Consider the following 7,530-nt stretch of genomic DNA (forward strand, 5'->3'; position numbering starts at 1 on the left):
AGCTAACCACGTGACTCCAATGCCTTGTTCTGAAAACCTTCCACAAAATAGGACTTTATCCTTAGCCGAGCAGTGTAAACACACACATACACACCTAAAGATGGAAAGATTAGTTGAATGTGCCAGTTAACTCAGAATGGAGATTGGAGGGTGCAGTGGAGAGCCAGAGTAGAGGAGAACAATAATATACACAAAAATTGATGGAATTGAAAATCCAATTTTAAGAGTAATCTTCCCTTATTGGCCTAGTAATGTGGGTAGTGGCACTTCCTTCAAGAGGGTCCATATCCTGACATTGATAGGATTTCAAAGACAGAGATTAGTGCATCCTAAGTGAGATGCAAATGAGGATTTATCTAATTTCAATGATCTTGAAAAAATGATTAGCAATCTAGTATGAGATCAAGAGATGCTAATTAACTAATAGCCTAGGAATAACCGTAGGTTCTAACACCACTTGTAGAGTTTAGGGAGGACTAGGGAGAGAAGCATTCATGGTGCTAGCATGCCAATGAGAAAGTTAATTACACAATAGAGATAGAGTAGAATGTAGATGTAAAACTAAATTGATTGATTCAACTTGAAACTGTGCACAAAAGGCTCATTATATAGAGTTGGCTAAGGCATCTCATATGGAATCACTAATGACATCATACAAACGCTCCAAATCAGCCCATACAAGTTGCAAACTTGTGGGTGACCTTTCAAGCCACTTTAGAAGTCCATTAACTAACTCTAGGTGAGTCCACACCCTCTAGTAATGAACCCCATGGCTACCCACACCCTTAGGTACCTTTTCCACATGCTACCACATGGTTTTGTGCCACATATGCATCCCAGTAGGATAGAGGAGATACACACCAACATAGGACAAAGCCCATAATTCCAAAGACACCCTAAGGCAGGTCAAGATATGATTATTGGTTCCTTGTATCCACAAGGAGGTGGTACAAGGAGGTGCTCCAAAAGTCTACTAGCCTACCATGGTGACATGGAACCCTTATCAGCTCAGGGCATGAATTTAGGGCCTTGACAAAGCGAGCGAAGCATTTGTGCTAATTTTTTGGACACTGTTTTTTTTCCTTTTTTTAGCACTTCTTTATTGCTTCCATAATGAGAGATGCTATGGAAAATGGATTAATGAAATCGTAGCTCCCTCGGTCATGCTAGAAATGAGTGAATATTAAGGTGAACATTAGGAGTTTAGGACTAGCAAGAAATGAACCTACTTTAGTTCAAGGTCAATTACCTATGCTTAACACAAATAAAGCCAAATTTTGAATGTGTTTAATTTTCATAAGCTTAGTTTTAAAACTTTAGTGTCTACCTAACTTTTAAAATGAAAGGAACCGTAGCTAGAAGCAAATTCACTTGATCCAACATGCAAAGAGATGTATTGTCATGGAAGGATTTTACCTATTTGTGCTCTTTGTGCAAGTTAGAGCAAAGCATCTGTCTTGTATAGAGACCTCTTGATTTGTTTGTTGAAAGCCAAGGTCCTCGAAGCCATGTGTTAGCAAACAAAATCCCCAAAAAAACCATATATTTGAAAACCAAAACACAAAGGAAAAAAATGAAAACCTAATGATGAGTCTCAAATACCCAAATTTACCAAAGGGGAGAAAACTTATTGGAAAAAGTGCCTTTGGATACACACATGATGCTCTATGGTAGCAAATGTATCCATACACATCAAAAAATAAGAGAGACAATGCTTCTAAATAAGAAAATTTTGCAGTTCTTAATGCTCTCGTACATGATCAAAAGTTGGGTAATCACAAGCTCTAATGAAAATTTGAATCTAGGTCAAGCTAATGAGCTAGGGAAACTTTAACTTCTAATGAAATGAAGTGGGATTTTTAAAGAAAAAATTGCAATTTACAGCTCCCAAAAAGTTGGCTAGCAGTCGCTCAAATGAAATTTTAATTTTTGTTCAATCTAATAAACTAGAGATGATTGCACCTTTTGATGAAATGAGAGTGATGAAATGAAAGTGAATGGCTCTAGAAAGCCAAATATTCCATTATGTGCAATGTTGACTCCCATTATGGATAAATAAAATCTCCTTGTGCCAACACCCCTTCAAAAAACAAGGTGAAAATTCACTATGGCCTATATAAGGCTATTGACAAGAATTTCCTATTAAAAAGCTTCTTTGAGAAAAATAGAAAGTGACATTATTATTTTTAAACTGTAGTGTCACAATTCAATATTATGTTTTTTTGAAAAAAAAGTGTAACAATGAACTATTTACATTACAATATATTTCAAAGGCATAACAAATAATGTTTGGTACAAAATTCAACACCCCTCTTTAAAGACCATGGTACACAAATGTCAACATCCTCTCACAAGGGCCTAAAAAAACAAGGTGAAGAATCACAGTAGCCTGCTAAGGAAATGTAATGTAAAAGTAGAAGAGAGTTGTGTTTGTAGGATCTATTTTTACGTGGTAGGAAGAATCCCAAGATCTATCTAATGAGTCTTGAACTCAAGACCTAATAGTGCAAAGGGAACTAGGATAACCAATCTACCACACTAGGTGATGCAAAGGTTATTCTGGAAATCTTAACGATCAATGGTCCTTAACGATCTCCAGTGAGGCATGCACTGCACGCATGATTCCAGAGAGAGAGAGAGAGAGAGAGAGAGAGAGAGAAGAAGAAGAAGAAGAAGAAGGAGCAGGAGGAGGAGGATTTTAACGTTCTATCCGCCAACGAGGAGAGTTGAGAGAGAGAGAGAGAGAGAGAGAGAGAGAGAGAGAGAGAGAGAGAGAGAGAGAGAGAGAGAGAGAGAGAGAGAGAGAACTTATATTCCCTTTACAAATGCCAATTTGGTACTCAGGTCCATTTAGTGGCTTTCTTCTCCTTTTCTATAAAGTACAAGATAGTGCTATAACACAATTGAAAGGGAAACTCTTGCTTGGTTTGTGTAAAGATATCACTGTGTGAAGCAAGAATGGAGTGGCTTTGAGCCCTAGCACCTTTACTTTGATAAGAGGTGCTCAACAAATTCTTCAATGTGGTGAGGATGCATGCGTATATAATTATATTGAGAAGAGGTTGTATATGAGTGGAGGAGCCGTGGAGCCTTTCTCTTGGGAGGACAAGCTAGGGCTGCCCTTGATAGTAATGCATAGAAGAAGGCCTTCACATGAGAAACACAAAGAGATCATTGGCTTGTGAGAGTAAGGATGTGCCAAAAGCACTTACCCTTACACCATTCAAGCATGGTCCTAATGTGCTTTTTAGGAGTGACGAGGAAAAATTTCTCGCACTTACTACACCATTCAAGCATATATGGTAAACACAATATGCTTTCTATGAGTGATGGGGATAACTCCCTAGTAGCACTTCCACCAATGAAGCAATATGGTAGTGATATGCTTTTTAGGAGTGATGAGGAGAAATCACTTGCACTTACATCATCAAAGTATGGTAGTAATAAGATGTGGTAAAGGATTTCTAGTAGGATGGACAGTACCCCATCATACAAGAAACCTACAAACTCCAATCGCGGTATTTTAATCCAATTTCAACCAGCGCTTGTCACTTCATTTGCCAGCACTCTATACATGGCCTTTGCTGCTCATTAAGAATCAACTTTACAAATGCACATGTAAATACCATGGTCAAAGAAACATTCAACATACGGATGGAAATAAAAAATTGGAGAGAAGAACAGTTGTAATAGAATTGCGTTTGATGACTTAGATAGAGTACCGACACAACATCAATTCTTGCAATTTCTCTGCTTGGTAGCTACACCTAGCTCATACATTTAAAGAGTAAAGACCATTAGCCATGCAATACATTACAAAGGTGCTCAATGTGAATACAACAAGTGTAACCAGAGGCTTTATCCTAGGCAGAGGAAACTCGTGCTATCCGCATCCATTGCAGCAAAGCCATCTGCTTGCTTCAAAATTTTACTTGAATGCAGTGAAACCACGTATTAAGCTACACCAAATCTTGAACCCCTGTATATAAAGAGCACAGAAGAAGGTCCAACAATGGCACATTGAAAAGGACACGCGTAACAAACAACTTGCTTTCAACCCATACTTCATGGAACTTTTACTCCGCATGAAGAAGACAGTCAAGATCCCATATGAACTTTAAGTTACTCCGCATGAAGAAGACAGTCAACACCCAAAACTTCAAGCTGCAATCATGTGCTGCCAACTTGCCTCTTGTCTTTAGAGACAGCTAAACAATCATAACGTTTCTCTACCCTTGAGTTGTGTAAACATCAGTACAAGTTAGTCAAACCACCTCATCATTGCCAATATCGAAGTCACACTCATCATCAAATTCTTCATCGTCCTCACCAAAAGATCACTCCATGTCATCATCTGATGCAAACCCATGTGCATCATGCTACTCCTCCTTTGAGAAAGCTGAAAAGCTAACGTTTTGCATGAGCACATCACGACCAAAACCTGGAGTTCCACGTCCAAATCATTATTGCGGACTTCTGCCAATACTTCAAGTTCTCTTTTCCAAGAAGAATCGTGATAAAAAACCCGTTCCTGAATAGATCCTTGGAAATCTTGTGCCGGTACACCTTGACAATGTCCTCCCAAGGAAACTAGAAATTAGTATATCTTTTCAATGACCTAGACTCTGCAAAAACAGTAGTCTAGAGAGCTTTGTCTAGAGATCCAAAGCTCTGGCATCTGCAAGCATCCGTGAAAAATCCATATCGTCGGATACAATACATTCGATGCCCTTGTGTATGGAATCTGCCATCTATTTCTTTAGCTCAATGTCTACATCTAGAGGCTTATACTGCACTATCTTTACAAAGATACCCGCTCAGGGGAAAGCTAGCCAACCTTTGGAACCAGTATTGGGCTTGCCACTTCTCTATACATCTGCATCTTTAGAAGCATCACCGCTCTGTATTTCTCTTTCTTCTTTCCCTTAAAAGAATTCAGCCTTGTCAACCTCTTGTTATGCTCTATCTCGTGAAGCTGCTTGAAATGCTTCTTCAGAAGAATGTTAGTTTTGAATTTTTGACCACAAAGGTTACACACATAGGGTTACCCTGGTTGCACAAAGCCTTTCTTTTGAAAAATCTCTACCTCTTTTATGTTGCGCCTCTATTCACGTACCCAATTTTGGACATGCATGAAAGCATGATGGTTCGCATATGCCACCATCTCAACAAAAGAGCCAAATAGCAAAGTAGCAAGTCAAAGGTAGAAACGTGCATCACATGGAGATGATGTTGGGGGCTTGTTGTCAAGGTCCCAAAACATAGATACAATCGCATTCTTGAAAGGAAAATTATTTAATTCACTGCTTGATTGTCCCTGGCTGAGAGGGCTCACATAACCTGAAGAGGATAAATTGCCAAAGCTCCGATGTACTCCATAGCCAGCAGAAACAACCTCATGCAATCTATTAGCACATGCATGATACTCGCTTGGAGGTCAGAGAAAACATAGGTATGGCTTAGATTGCCAGAGCACGTTTTAGAATTACCTTGAGAACTTGATACATTGAAGAGGTGTTTTGAAGCCTATGTGAGTCCCAGTACGGGGTACCAACTGCAAGAAAATCTAAAAATGGCTCATAAGGCTAGGCCTCAACCCCTGTGTCTTGATGATGTACGCAACACAAGGGCGGGACAAGAAGAAAAGGGAATAGAGGTGGTCACGTTTTTATCTTCTTTTGCATAAGGCAGGGGCACGAAGAGAAGGGGGGGGGGGGGGGGGGGGGGGGGGGGGGCATGTTGAGCCACTGAGGAATGGGAAAGCAAGGGAAGAGAAAATAGTATGATGTTTATTTTTAGGAGTTACCAGTAGGGAGTAAGGGCACTAGGGGATATCGGCTGGAAAATTTTGAAAAAATAAGAGAATCTTACATGATGCAAGCAAAGACGTTGATGGAGCAAAAGATGTCGTGCGCACACTCACACACCCAGACAACTCAACACAACACAAAGAATTTACTTAAATTCCTCACCTCACTCACTACCACTCAAAAGATCCCTGAAAATTCTACCCACAATCTCAATTCAAACTCCAAATGCCTCGATCTACAAGCCCTTACTTGCCTGCAGACACTACAAGGTGAGTCGAGGTGATCAACACTTGAAATCATGCTTGATGGTGACCAAAATACACAAGAAAAACCATCAAAAATCCAAAAAATCCAGCCACAAAAGGCCACTCTCAAACCATTGCAAAGTCTTCACCAAACTCCACTATGTTGGACTCTTTGGAGTAGCGTCAACCCTAATGGCACCGATACAAGATCACACAGACTTGCAAAACGCCGCACATTCTTCTCTCAATTCCTTCAACACACACATCCATGGAAACCTCAGAACTTCCACAGACTCTCCCAAGTGCAAAGTTGAAGAGAGAAATCTCTCATTCACTCCTCCACACACTTGAAAACAGGACGCGAACGCGACGAAATTGCACTAGACCACCTGGAGGAACCCTGCTCCCTCCCACACACAGAGGGGTGAAAGTGTTGATATTTCTCTTCAAAAGTTCTTCCTCAGCCTAGACCATCATAGCACCGTGAGTGATGTGGCATTTTGAAGCCTTTTCACGCCTTTTTTATCATTTTTTGATCTTTTTTTGCCCAGTTTTGGCCAATTTTGACCCTCGGCGGGAATTTTTTGCAAAAAAAACCCCAAATGGACTCCAAAATTCACCAAATTTTTTACGCTTCATCCTTGATAGCCAAATCACTTTTCCGCATCCCCATATTCCATTTTTTACCACTTCTAGGGCAGTGCACGCATCACCGCAAATCAGGCACCGTAAATAGACAATTACTGCATGTCCCAAACTTCTTAAGCGGGATGAGAGTACCCATACTTGTCGCTTGCATTATTTAAATTCTAGAAAGCTCAAAAAAATTCTCTAGAGCCAAAACAAGCCACCTAGAACCATATCCAAGTCCCCAATACCCTATCCGAGCATGTACATGTCCTCGACTGCTAGCGCGGCGAACCTACCTATTCACAATGTGTACATGTTGCATCTTTTTTTGAACTTGAAACCACTTTGCAAAGCTCCTAAATGCATGTATTTACACATATGACCATGCATATAAACGCTACTTTGTACACGCCAAAAGCTGTCTATCATCATTGCCCACCCTCTAGGTAGAGCATTTATGCTCAACCAAGAGACTATTTGCATCTAGAACCACATACCCTGCAAAATATTTCTTCAATCGATACCCATTTATTTTGTAGCTCAAACATTCAGCAAATAATTTTTTTCAACTCATAGGTGCCATTAGAAAATGCATGCTTCACTCTGTATGGACCCAACCATTTCTCCCTCAACTCCTTTTGAAAAGTAAAATCCATGCGAGAATCATACTTCATCACCAGATCTCCCTCTTTGATCTCTTTCTCTAGCAGCCTCTTATTCATTTTCTCCATCCTTGTCTCTGCTTGTTGAAGATAATAATCACTGGCTTTCTCTCTATTCATTTGCAATAACTCTAGAGAAAGAATTCTTTCTTGCAGTTTGTCATTATGCTCACCTTGCATTCT

General features: G+C 40.0%; 1 pseudogene; it reads right to left on the reverse strand.

Moving 5' to 3' along the window:
* Positions 1 to 4,265: 4,265 nt before the first annotated feature.
* On the reverse strand, positions 4,266 to 6,728 carry LOC147426348 (uncharacterized; annotated as a pseudogene).
* Positions 6,729 to 7,530: the final 802 nt, after the last annotated feature.

The sequence above is a fragment of the Adiantum capillus-veneris genome, chromosome 24 (genome assembly GCF_014529385.1).
Source record: "Adiantum capillus-veneris isolate H3 chromosome 24, ASM1452938v2, whole genome shotgun sequence".
Classification (NCBI taxonomy): Eukaryota; Viridiplantae; Streptophyta; class Polypodiopsida; order Polypodiales; family Pteridaceae; genus Adiantum; species Adiantum capillus-veneris.